We start from the raw sequence: 13,867 nt of genomic DNA on the forward strand, positions 1-13,867 counted from the left end.
AGTAGAAAGAATGAAGGAAACTATTTTAGTATTCAACAATGCTCATCTTAGATATTAGATAAAATTTCGTCGTATTAGCCATAGCTGTTGCAATATCTTCCCTAGAAATTAACTAGGAAGTTCAGTACAAGTCACGTTTTCCCATGGTTACACAAGAACTAGGATTTCACTGAAGTCACCGAACTTGGTAATACTGCTGTATAAACAGGACAGTTTTATTTACAAGGATCTTAGATTCATTTTCCAAAACAAACAAAAAGTCTTCTACATCAGAGCAAGAAATTATAGTTAACCACCATTCAGTGGCAGTTTGACTGAAGCATCTGTTTCTCACTGTTTTTCTCCCTGTAAAGTGTGCTTTTTGTTTGTTTTAAATACTAGAAGATATTTCTTCTCACATCCTAATCCTCCAACCAGCAAAGAGATGGGAAGGCGCAGCCTGAGGTACTGTCTCTTTATCCTGGCATGTTAGTCTCCATAGTGTGTTATTCAATCTTTTCACCCTTAAAAACCATATGTGTGAACTCAGACCCAATTTTTGCCCTTGAAGTCCAGAGCCAGCAAGTCCTGCTGCCATGGTTCTAATGAGTTCTTGCGGTCCACTCTTAACAACCAGCAGATGTTCTGGGGGTGTTCTCGAAGTCCATTCTTCAGTTTTCTTATTTATTCTTATTTTTCTTATTCATTATTTTTCTTATTCATTTTTCTTATTTAGAAGTAGAAGGGAAAAAACATAGTTCTACTTTATTTTTAATCTTGAATATTCTTTCAGTTCAGTTCAGTTGCTCAGTCGTGTCCGACTCTGCGAGCACACCAGGCCTCCCTGTCCATCACCAACTCCCAGAGTTCACTCAAACTCACGTCCATTGAGTCAGTGATGCCATCCAGCCATCTCATCCTCTGTCGTCCCCTTGTCCTCCTGCCCCCAATCCCTCCCAGCATCAGGGTCTTTTCCAATGAGTAAACTCTTTGCATGAGGTGCCCAAAGTACTGGAGTTTCAGCTTTAGCATCATTCTTAACCACCAGCAAATGTTCTAGGCGTATTGTACAGTCTCGGGTTATGGGGAAGAAGTGTGCTAAATACTTTACATCCTGTTTTCTTTGAGTAGCAAATGGAGGCAGCAGGAGAGCATAAGTGGACAGAGAACGTGTGACATACTTTTTATACATATACCTAGAGCATGAGGGCAGTAGATGGCATTATGAGAGAAAAGTGAAGTCTTTGTATACATATACCTAGAGCATGAGGGCGGAGAAGGCAATGGCACCCCACTCCAGTACTCTTGCCTGGAAAATCCCATGGATGGAGGAGCCTGGTAGGCTGCAGTCCATGGGGTCGCTGAGTAAGACATGACTGAGCGACTTCACTTTCACTTTTCACTTTCATGCATTGGAGAAGGAAATGGCAACCCCTTCCAGTGTTCTTGCCTGGAGAATCCCAGGGACGGGGGAGCCTGTTGGACTGCCGTCTGTGGGGTTGCACAGAGTCGGACACGACTGAAGTGACTTAGCAGTTTAGCAGAGCATGAGGACAGTAGATGGCATTATGAGAGAAAAATGAAGTGATAGTTCTTCAAGAACTGTCTTGTTTAGACAAAGAAAGTCTTTTTTTTTTTTTTAATTCAGGTCACCCAGATTTTTCTCCAGGTTCTGCTGACTGATCTACCTTACACTTCCACTATTTAATTCCACACCAGTTTGAACAAAGAATTCACTTTTTTGTCTTGTGTAATGCACTTGTGTACAAAGTTCTCAGTCTTCTGCGCTTATCGCGGTTTGCCTTGCATGGAGCATTCGTGACTTTTTGTCAGTTTACCCTTGCCTTACTATCTGGAGAGTGAAGGCTGCTGTCATCCTTGGTCAGGCTGGGGTGACTTCTGTGCGGGCCCAGCAATGCCCTCTCTGGCCCCTCTCTATTTCTTTGTACCTGCTCTTACCACAAACAGCAGCATTCTTGCCCATGGGAACAATTTTCACGCTCCTGGAGTCCCTTGTGATATGAGTCTAAGACTAAACTGCTGTCCCTTTGTATGGAGTCCTGGGTATCAAACTATTGCCACGTCAAGTTTTCTTTATATAGGTCAGTTTTTGTGGAAGGTCTAGACACTTCAGAGAATGGAGGGCTATGTAAAATGTATATATTTTATACTATATATGAATTATATCGGGATTAAAGATACTTACATTTTCTATACCTTTTTGGTCCATATGCTTAGTCATGATTTGAGAGAGAGGTAGGTTAAACATTCTACTTACAGGTTATTGTCAAGTTCTCCTTTTATTTTCTTTGGTTTTTTACTTTTTTCCTGTACCATATGTGGCTATGTTTTCTGTACAATATGTTGCTTATGAACTCAGAATTGTCAGATTTCCATTGTGAGTTTTACCTTGACCTTTATATTTTTATATTATTTTTTTCCTCACTGGATGCTTTTGAAATTCCAGATATTACGAATATGACCTATTTTATTTTGGCTTGCACTTGCCTGATACACCTTTATTTATCATTTTATTTTTGATATTGTGTTGATTGATTTAGGGATTTTATTTTAATACACAGTACTATGTAGTAGATTTTGCTTTGTGATTCTATTTTAGTATCTTATTTCATATATTAGAATAGTCTAGTTGTATTCATTTATATGTAGTATATCTTTGCTCTTAAGTTATGCTTTCTGGTATTATTGCTTAGTTTATCTTTTTGTAGAAGGATACTTTTCATTGCAAGTAAGAAAAACTTCAAATGAAATAAATTTAAAGTTCTAAGGAAATTTGTTTTAAAGAAGGTACAAAGTTGGTGAGCTCCAGCCACAGTTCTATCAGGTATGTCATCAAGGACCCAGGCTCCCTCCTGGTCTCCTCCGAGTAAACTTTATCCCAGAGCTGTTTTCCTTCGTGTTCACAGGATGGCTGCGTGTTGCCGTGTTCATGTCCAGCACAACAGAAACTGAGGAAGACTCTCCTTCAGCCATGGAACTGTAAGTCTTCTACTTGAGTGTGATTGAGCTGACTTCTTTGGTCATCTGTCCACTTTCTGGATGAATAACATTCACCAGGAGAATTCTCTGACCCTAGAGCGGAGAAGGCAATGGCACCCCACTCCAGTACTCTTGCCTGGAAAATCCTATGGACGGAGGAGCCTGGTAGGCTGCAGTCCATGGGGTCGCAAAGAGTCAGACATGACTAAGCGACTTCACTTTCACTTTTCACTTTCATGCATTGGAGAAGGCAATGGCAACCCACTCCAGTGTTCTTGCCTGGAGAATCCCAGGGATGGGGGAGCCTAGTGGGGTGCTGTCTGTGGGGTCGCACAGAGTTGGACACGACTGAAGCGACTTAGCAGCAGCAGCAGCAGAGCTGGTGATGGGGTCAAGCTCCCCCCAAAGCCTCAGCACCACTGATATTTTGGAGCGGGTAATTCACTTTTGGAGGCAGTTACGTGCATTGTAGGATGTTTTGCAGTATTCCTGTGCCAAGCTACAAAAGTGAGACAGTAAGCCAAAATGAAAGTAACAAGTCTTTATTTGTTTAGCATGATGTGTGCGAGGCCAAAAAGGAAAGTAGGGCAGTAGAGCTTGCCCCTCACTGTTCCAGCCTCCCACTCGCTGTGGGGTGGCGCTGCGCAAGGGCCAGCCAGACGACGGTAGCACAGGTGGAGGAAACTGCTGAGAGCCTGGAGCAAAAGGTTCCTGCCACTTCATGAACCAAGGGGACCAGAGGAAGGGCTAGGAGTCAGAAAACTGAGTCAACGTGGAGAAAAGTGTCTTGGTCAAGGCCGCCCTTTGAGAGGGTCTCAGTGGAGAGACCTGAAGTGTGCCTCAGCCATGGTCTCCTGAGGAGGCCTGGGAATGAAGGTGTCTGGGCAGGAATACAGATAAGCCTCTGACCACGCAGGCCCAGAGGGTACTGACTGTCATTCCTTTGGGGAACTGTGTGGGAAGGGCAGCCTTTCCCCATGAATCCTGCCAGGCAAAGCCTTTGTAGTGGCCTACGATAAGGTCTGAAAGATCACACATAGGACTTGGCCTGGAGCAAGTCACCTCAGCCTGGCCTCTACCCTGAATGCCAGGAGTACCTCTTTGTGAGAGTCAAAAACCTCTCCAGATGGTATCAGATGTCCCCCGGAGGGGCAGAAGCACCTTCAGTTAAGAAATAGTGTCCTAGGGCCCATGACAGCGGGAAGGAAGGATGGATATATGAACACAATTAGGGTTCTGATAGGAAGGAGAGGGGAGGGGATGGGTAATGAATAAGTAATCGATACACACTGTGCACCATCAATTATATTATCCACGTTTGCTGTGGTTTCTTAGCTATAACTTTGAATTATACACTTTTTAGCTGCTATTGACCCCCTGCTATGAGCGATGTCCTGTTAGTATACTTCCGTCTACCTTTTCTCCAGTGCACAGTGTTGGCTGATTTACTTGGTTCTTCCTGTGTTTAACTTGATAAATATTCTTCATGCCTTGTTACATGCTTATCAACTTACATGTTGTATTTTGAACCCCTGGCTAATCAAGATAAAACATTTCACCCTATGTTCTCTCTGCCTTCTCTTAGTTTAGCTCTCAGTCTGTACTCCTTCTGGTGGGACCTTATTTCTGGAATGTCTGTTTTTTTCTCTTTCTTTCTGAACTCTGTTACTCACATTGCATCTCCTTTGGTGGTTTGGCCAGCTAGTTTCTGATCACCTGTATATCTGGATGAACTTTTCCCTGAATTTTTTGATGTTTGATGGTATGATTGGTCCCATATTTTGTATGCACAGTGAATTCATTTTCTCTGTTGAATGATTTTATCTGCTTTTATCTCCTGTTCCTTTTCTTGGAGTGTTTACATGAGCACCATGCAAGGTCATTCTCATCAATTACTCTTTAAATGAGGTCAGTTTCTTTCCGACTCACCTATTCAGTATGAATTCATATGGTGGATAGGGCACCATTTTGGATTAATAGTTCTTCCTGGGTTACAGTGAAGCTTCTTAGGACGGGACTATGGGTCTGAGAAGCTATTTGAGCCTTCTTTTCTGTCCAGCCAACAGGGATTAGAAACTGCAGAGCTCCTCACCTCAGAATCTTCCCTCCCTCCTGACTCACCTACTCACTGCTGACTGTGCGTACGTGGCGTGTCTGGATTTCCTCCTTTGGCTTTGCCGTTCCTGTTCCTCTGTGGTACCAGGTAGTGTTCAGAAAATCCCCTGCTGCTGGCACTCAGCCCATTTGCGTTTTTTCAGAGCTGGCTTTTTACCTCTCCAGTTATGCCATCTATTTTGGAGTCTTTTGGTCTAGTGATTTTGTGATCTGGAGCTGTAAGCCTCCTCTCCAGGCGTCATCCTGTTTGAGCTTGACTGCGTATGTCATCCATTTCTCATATATTGTGGTTGAGGTTACACTTAACTTCTAATTGTGTTGAAGACAGTTTATATTTCTGTCTTATGTTTGGGGATAAATTTTTAATTGAGAAATGATTCCTTGATTTTCAAACAGAATCGATTTTTTTCTTGCTACTGTCCTATAACAAGAAGGAAGAGGAGGAGGGAAAGGAGGAGAAGCCCCTGTCATCTCATCACAGTTATACTTTATCAGTGAAGCTGATAATGCCAGTCCTGCCTGCAGTACAGTGTCGGCAGGGTCAAATGAAATACTAATTTCATAAACCATAAAAGGAAGAACAAAACTGAATTCTTGTTCACATTCTTTTGTGGTAGGAGAGTTGTATGTAGTCCAAACAAATGTTGAGCAGGCCTGTTTTCAGGGTATCTCACCATTTTTTTAGTCAAGCATGTTCTGGACAGCTCCTCGTACATCTTTATGGTTACCCTTTGTTGCTGTGGGAGCAGCCTGCCTAGTAACAGTCAGATAAACGACCCCCCTTCCCTGCACCACCACACCAAGTCAAGGTTATTCTGGCATCTTTCCCATTTTAAGAATAAAATATTTAAAATAAGGCAGTGCAATCCTTCTTAAAAGCAGGTTTAAAAAAATACACAAAGTAATTAATCAGGCCTGCCCTCCCATCCATCCATCTTACCTGTGTGTGGTATGAAGGACACAGTTGTATGACCCTGGTGAGATAATGGTTGTGCAGTTTAGATACCTGTTTTCAAGCACTTACAGGCATGTATCTTGATGAGGAAAGTGAGCCACTTCTTTATCATTCTATGTAAGGTGCTTCAGGAGTGTTTGACACACGGAAAGATGTAAAAGGAAAACAAACAAACAGGGTGCCTTCTGAGTGTTTTGCTGCCTTTAAAACCCACAGGCTAGTCAATGCTGAATAGAAAGCTCAGTGATTTTATAAAGGTAGATAAATGAATGGACAAATGAGAAAAGGTGAGAGAGAGGTGAGGCAGAAAATAAAAGAACACATGTCCTACTTTGATTAAAAAGCATTATTGCTGATGTAAATTGGAAACCAAATAATTTAAAACTCTTTTATTAAAACACAGAAATGCTAGTTTGTCCTGTAATGTCTAGCACAGGACTCATGACAATAATATGAGACACAAGAGTCTCGAATGTTACACCACCACAACTTTCTATTACCAATTCTTCACTGGTCATTAAGAAATTGTTTTGAAAGTCCCTTACGCCATCCCAATGGAATAGATGGAAAAGCCACAAAGAGAGAATAAACCACACAGTAGTACCCGTGTTGGAAGAAAACAGTGTCTGCTCCACCCGTGGGAAATGCAGTCACTTCAAAAATGTGAAGATTGAAAGAATCACAGCTCAAGGGAACCACCGGTCCATTCGGAAATCCTGTATGAAATGTTCAATGTCCAGATTGGAATCCGGTGACTGAAATGCCCTCATGTGATCTTTCCGCAGGCTGGGCAAGAGGATAGAGTGCCGAATAGCCATATGCTTTAATTCCATTTTTAGCAATGAAGTTTGTGCATGTGAAACATGCATGTGGAACCACCTGGTTAGAAGGTTTTTTCCAACACTGTCAAAGCCTCTTCAGGAATAAAGCAAAGTCACCACTCCGAAAAGTAAATAAGAGACTGGGAGAAAGGAGACCAGGTTTGGCCTCTTATGTCTGCTACTGACTGGGAGACTGCGATGCGCCGTACTTTGCTGAACCTCAGATTCCTCATCTCTGCATGCAGAGGGCTTGCCTGAGGCCCTTTCTTCTAAAACTTTGTATGAACTTGCTTTAGTATGAACTTGCTTTACCTTCCCTTCAACTTTAGTACCTTAACTATTCCCTCTAATATCACTGGCTCCCTCTTCTTTTATCATAGTTAACAAGTGTCTTTGTGAACCCTTATTTAGTTAGATAGCATAACTCAAAAAACAGTTAGTGGTACGAATTCCCATTACTACTCAGTCTTGTTCCCCAGATGCTCTTTTGAGAATTTACTGTTAATACAGTTAATGCTACTGTATTTAATAATTTTGAGAATTATCAACTACTGGTTCTTTAAACCAACATCCATAAGATTAATCTGTAAAACAATCATGTAGATCCTGACCTCTCACAGTTTATGATGCAATGATTCCAATAAGGAAGTTCTTTCCTTATTATCTTCTGTTTTCTATATTCTGACCAATGTGGCAATCACATATAAGTACCTGGTATCCTTTCATCATAACACTTGTTTATAAATAGCTATAACTCATTTTGACACACCAAATTATCCCTAAAAAACTAGAGTGACTCCTTAGGAATTGGGTGACCTCATCGTACTAGGTTGGGCCAAGAGGCTACTACATAAGTGAAGAGTAAGGTGTGGGAATTTGGAAGGAATTTACCTGTTCAAAATATCACCTACTTGCTAGATTTAGTGTCTGAAATGTCAACATTGGAGATCCTTTGAGGGGGGAAAAAACATTAAGAAACCTCAATGAACTCCCCTGTGAACACATAGATAGCCCCTTTTAAAATGCAAATATCCTTGGAAGGTTAACCCCATTAATCTGGCCATTAACCTCATAATCAAATACTTTTCTCAGTCATCTGAGAATAGTCATTTCTTCACCAAATGTTTGCTGATTATAAACCAGTTACTGTGCTGAGCCCAGATAATAACAAAGATGTTTTCTTTCTTCAAGGAATTTACTGAGGACCAAGTTGTCTAATCAGAATCCTTTGGTAAAATGAGTAATTAGCTCTTCCATTCCAAACACTTAAAAATTCTGGACAAAAGAAATTAAAGCCAGAAGCTATCCAAGATATACAAACAATAGATAAACTTGAAGTCTTTTTATCCAAGGGATTCAAAGGGTACCTCGAGCTCTGATTTTTCAGGGCTAATTTATTTAGTCAATATGAGCTATAGCTAAAGGTACACTTGAGAAGATATAATAGGGGTTGCGGTTGCAAACTATATACATGGAAGTTGCTGGAACTGGGGTCCATTCATAAAGGAGAAAACAGGAAACACTCTTCACTGTTGAGAATCAGAACTGTTAGAAGGTCATTTATTATCTTGATTGAGTCCTACTGGACCATAAAGAGAAGAAAACACCAAAACATACCACAAGCACACTTTCACAATCCAGAGCACACACAGGGCTCTAACAGTAGAAAATCAAACTCCAGGGAATCTCACTGTTAAAAAACACTAGAAAATCCCATGAGAAAACCACCAGAGACAGTTGGCATCCTTGGAGAAGAGACTTCTCACCTGAGGAACTACCTGGTGGTGTGATCGTGGCATCAGGCGTAGAATAAAGCTGGAGCGGGAAGAGGCCCTTAGAGGGGAAGCTCGGAAAGGCGGACGACAACTTCATAGACGTGCCTGGGCTGGTCTTCAGCGGGAGGCTTCAAGAATTTCAGAATGCTGGAGTATAAACTACTGGAGGCGGGGCTGGTTTTCATTCTAATAGAATCCCAAATAAAAAATACACTCAATGTTTTTCTGCAAGCTTTTCAAAATAAAATGATATCAAGCTAATATAACACTAAGTTAAAAATATTTGAAGTCATTTATTATCCCGTTACCCTAAGAAAGCTGTTCATTTTTCCATCATCTCTTCCAGTTATTGCATTTTATGTAGTTTTAATTACTGTGCTATAAACGCACAATTTTGTTTTTCTGGAGGTTCTTTATTTCATATTAGATGACATTTTCCCACATTCATATTACAATACTTTCCCCCCCGCCACCTTATCCAAGAGGGATACATTCTAAGACCTCCAATGGATGCCTGAAACCACGATACTGTCGAAATCTGTGCATATTGTTTTTTTTCAACATCACTACTATTGCACTTTGGGGCCATTATTAAGTAGAATAAAGGTCACTTGAACTCAAACAGTGCGATACCATGACAGTTGATCTGATAACCAAGACAGCTGCTAAGTGACTCACAGGTTTGAGGGGTGGTACATACAGGGAGGATATGGTGGACAAAGGGATGAGTCACATCCTGAGTAGGATGGAGAGGGACACCGAGAGATTTCATCACGCCGCTCAGAATGGCTTGCGGTTTAAAATTTATGAATTGTTTCTGGAATTTTCCATCTAATATTTTCAGACCTTGGTTGCAGATAACTGAAACCACAGAAAGTGAAACTGCAGATGATAGGGATGACTGTATTCTTAATGTTAATTATAATTTTAAAATTCTGGCATTTTACTTAAAATTTTTAAAAATAATTATTAAATGACACGTTAGGTCATTTAAAATATAGGAAAAGACTTGAGTTCCCTGCCTCTTCTTTTCCTTGACCTTTATCCATCCCTACCCCTACTCTCATTTTCTTAAGTTTTATTTTCTCCTTCCAAATTTTCTAGCTTTTTTCATATAATTGCCTCCATATTTCTATGTAATAATCTTATACATCAGTGTTTTGATTTACCAGTTTTAGATACTATATTGACTTCTTGGACTTCCTAGGTGGCTCAATGGTAAAGAACCTGCCAGCCATGTAGGAGACGTGCATTCGATCCCTGGGTCGGGAAGATACCCTGGAAAAGGAAAGGGCAACCCACTCCAGTATTCTTAACTGGAAAATCCCATGGATAGAGGAGTCCGGCGGGCTACAGTCCAGTCTGGCGGTCACAAAAGAGTTGGATATTACTTAGCAATTAAACAGCAACAAGAACAACTGACTTCTTGTTACGACAAGAACTTTCTAAACTTTTTCCTTCCTACCCTCTAAAATATTTTAAAATCATTAGTATTTACAGTATTCATGGCTATGTAAACATTGCTTATTGCTGAGCCACGTAGTATATTATAATTGTTTCCTTTCTTGTACAATTTTAGCTTCTTGGAATTAATTGTTTCATCGGTTTTCATTCAGTTCACATATTGCATATTCTTCAATTTCTCCAGTGGATATGTAAAGCATATTTCAGTATTATTTTCAATATACTAGATAACAAATTAGTTCCATTTTCCTCCCCTAAATACATCTTTCCTGTATCTTGTCAATAGAATAACTTTAGAAGTTGGGCCCACAAAGCTAGTAAAAAGCAATGGCAGATATGCAGAAATCAATCCAATGTTATAATACTATTCCTAAGAATAGTGGTCCCACCAGTCAGGAAAAATTTGAAATGAATGAATGAATGATTTATCAAGTTTAGGTTTTAAAGTTAGGCAGGGAGATATTTATACTTTAAGAAGAGCCAGAGAGATACAAAATCCAGTCAAGTCATATGGGCAATTAGATGGAGGTGGCAGACTTTGTCTATGAGTAGACAGAAAAATTAGGTATGTACATTTCCAGTCTAACAGATGGCAGACTACTTAAAAACCTAGTTCTTTAGGCATCAAGTGCTTAATGCAGCAACTATAAAACGATGCTCAGTAAATCCCATCAGTGTCAAAGGCAAGAATCCAATCCTTGCCCAGGCCAAAGTCTTCTCTGAACATGAAGACACTTTGGGATTGTTTTGTTTCACATAAAGAAATTTTGAACAAGCTGAAAGGGTGGTCACAAAAATGACGTGGAATGGTAACTTCAATATGCTGGTGGTGGGTAGCAACTTTTTTCTAAATAGCAAAGAATCATCTTTTAATTTTGGGAGGATTTAGAAATAAGTAGCTCAAACTACCACACAGTTGCACTCATCTCACATGCTAGTAAAGTAATGCTCAAAATTCTCCAAGCCAGGCTTCAGCAATACATGAACCATGAACTTCCACATGTTCAAGCTGGTTTTAGAAAAGGCAGAGGAACCAGAGATCAAATTGCCAACCTCTGCTGGATCATGGAAAAAGCAAGAGAGTTCCAGAAAAACATCTCTTTCTGTTTTATTGACTATGCCAATGCCTTTGACTGTGTGGATCACAATAAACTGTGGAAAATTCTGAAAGAGATGGGAATACCAGACCACCTGACCTGCCTCTTGAGAAACCTATATGCAGGTCAGGAAGCAACAGTTAGAACTGGACACGGAACAATAGACTGGTTCCAAATAGGAAAAGGAGTATGTCAGGGCTGTATATTGTCACCCTGCTTATTTAACTTCTATGCAGAGTACATCATGAGAAAAAGTTGGCTTAAAACTCAACATGCAAAAAACTAATCATGGCATCCAGTCCCATCACTTCATGGCAAATGAAAGAAAGAAAGAAAGTGAAGTCACTCAGTCGTGTCCAACTCTTTGCAACCCCATGGACTGTAGCCTACCAGGCTCCCCTGTCCCTGGGATTTTCCAGGCAAGAGTACTCGAGTGGGTTTCCATTTCCTTCTCCAGGGGATCTTCCCAACCCAGGGATTGAACCCAGGTCTCCTGCATTGCAGGCAGATGCTTTACCCTCTGAGCCACCAGGGAAGCCTTCATGGCAAATAGATGGGGAAATAATGAGAGACTTTATTTTCTTAGGTTCCAAAACCACTGCTGATGGTGACTGCAGCCATGAAATTAAAAGACGCTTGCTCCTTGGAAGAAAAGCTATGACCAGCCTAGACAGCATATTAAAAAGCAGAGACATTACTTTGCCAACATAGGTCTGTCTAGTCAATGCTATGGTTTTGCCAGTAGTCATGTATGGATGTGAGAATTGGACTATAAAGAAAGCTGAACACTGAAGAATTAATGCTTTTGAACTGTGGTATTGGAGAAGACTCTTGAGTGTCCCTTGGACTGCAAGGATATCCAACCAGTCCATCCTAAAGGAGCTTAGTCCTGAATATTCATTGGAAGGACTGATGCTGAATCTGAAATGCCAATACTTTGGCCACCTGATGCAAAGAACTGACTCACTGGAAAAGATCCTGATTCTGGGAAAGATTGAAGGCAGGAGGAGAAGGGATGTGGTGGTTGGATGGTATCAGCAACTCAATGGACATGAGTTTGAGTAAACTCCAGTTGGTGATGAACAGAGAAGCCTGGCATGCTGCAGTCCATGGGGTCACAAAGAGTCAGACATGACTGAACAACTGAACTGAACTGATTTTGTTAGAAAATCTTTGCATTAAATATTTAAGAAAACATGGTCAATTGAGTCCGCTTGTGATTCCAATTGTAAGATGTGTAATTGATTTAATTTGATTTTAACCTGAAATCAAACTTAATTTTTAGATGTATAAGAATTATATGAGCACCTTGGATTATTTGTCAGATGTTTAAATATTTAAAATACTTTTTAAAATGCTTAAACAAGCGTCATGGAGCAAGCTAGTTAATGGACTGAATATTAATAAAAGGATCCTTTAAAAATTGATTAAAATTTGCTAGACTTACAAATAAAATAATGTCTTAAAGTCAGCTTAAGTCCTTAGGAATTTTGAATTTCTAACTTTACTAAGTGAAACATTTTAAAAACCAAAGTGTTCTCTGAATGATCTCTCTTGTATCCCCAGGCTGCCCTTGACGGTATTACAAAACTCACATTAACAGAGTCTGCTGCCCTTGTGTTCCAGTCTGGACTGATTGCTCTCTAAGCCTGCTGCCCCTACTTACCTGTGTTAGCTTCATGTTACCCAGACTCTGTACACATGCGTTCCTCTGAATCTCAAGGCCACACCATCACACTAAAAGGATTCAGCATTCTTTCAGGAAGGAGGAAGGGCAAACATGTCAGGGGCTGGGTAAGAAGTAGATGTCGAATAGAAAACCATTGGTTTTCTGGAAATCTTGAAATCTATTTCAAAGGCTGTCTGCCAAACAGGCTTTCCTCCAAGCCCCATCCCGTCCTTGCCTCCCATAGTACTCTATGCCCCAACCCCTCAGTGTTTCTTGGTTTCTTGGAGCAGCTGGTTTGCTTTTCTTTGGTGTCTCCATCTGCGGTGCCTTCGGATGCAATTGCCTCTGCTCTCCAGTAACACGATGTGTGCCTTCTACTTTCCAAAAACCTGTTGATACCCTGATATTCCTTTCATTCATACTCTTTATGGTTTGTTATTGTTCCTTTCTTGTCATTTTAGAATGGTTTGAGGAGTTATAGTTAAATTGCACGAGTTCAGCTTTCATTATTGGCTTCGCCCATCATTTTTATGGTATGTATTAACGTTCTACTAGTTGAACTACCATAATTTGTTTAAAGTCCCAACTGAAGATCACTTTAATTTCTTCTTTTTCTTTCTTGTCGGCTTGTTTTCTTCTGGTTTGGTCTTTGGTATGGTTCAACCCTTAATCTTGTATATTGCCATCAGTGTGATAAGCAATTTATCTTTTAATCTACCCAAGTTTCAGTACCCAAATTTAGATTAAAGTGAAAGTGAAATCGTTCAGTCGTGTCTGACTTTTGCGACCCCATGGACTGTAGCCTATCAGGTTTCTCCGTTAAGGAATAATATTTCTTTCAAAAATCAAAATACTCTGCAAAGTAAATAAGTAAAATTTAAAGTAAAAGTCTGGCTTAAAAAAGTACCAACTAGACTCTTTGGTGTTAATATCCTTTTCCATAACCACCTTAATAAATTTAAGTCCATTATGTACCATATTCCACCCTTAAA

At 40.3% G+C, this 13,867-nt stretch overlaps 1 long non-coding RNA gene across 1 annotated transcript; it reads left to right on the plus strand.

Moving 5' to 3' along the window:
* The first annotated feature begins 302 nt into the window (after positions 1-302).
* Positions 303-13,572, plus strand: LOC133251731 (uncharacterized). The gene is made up of 4 exons (XR_009737761.1): positions 303-2,824; positions 2,907-2,979; positions 6,835-7,149; positions 11,793-13,572. It is a non-coding gene; the product is annotated as an uncharacterized LOC133251731 (long non-coding RNA).
* Positions 13,573-13,867: the final 295 nt, after the last annotated feature.

The sequence above is a fragment of the Bos javanicus genome, chromosome 7, assembly GCF_032452875.1.
Source record: "Bos javanicus breed banteng chromosome 7, ARS-OSU_banteng_1.0, whole genome shotgun sequence".
NCBI lineage: Eukaryota > Metazoa > Chordata > Mammalia > Artiodactyla > Bovidae > Bos > Bos javanicus.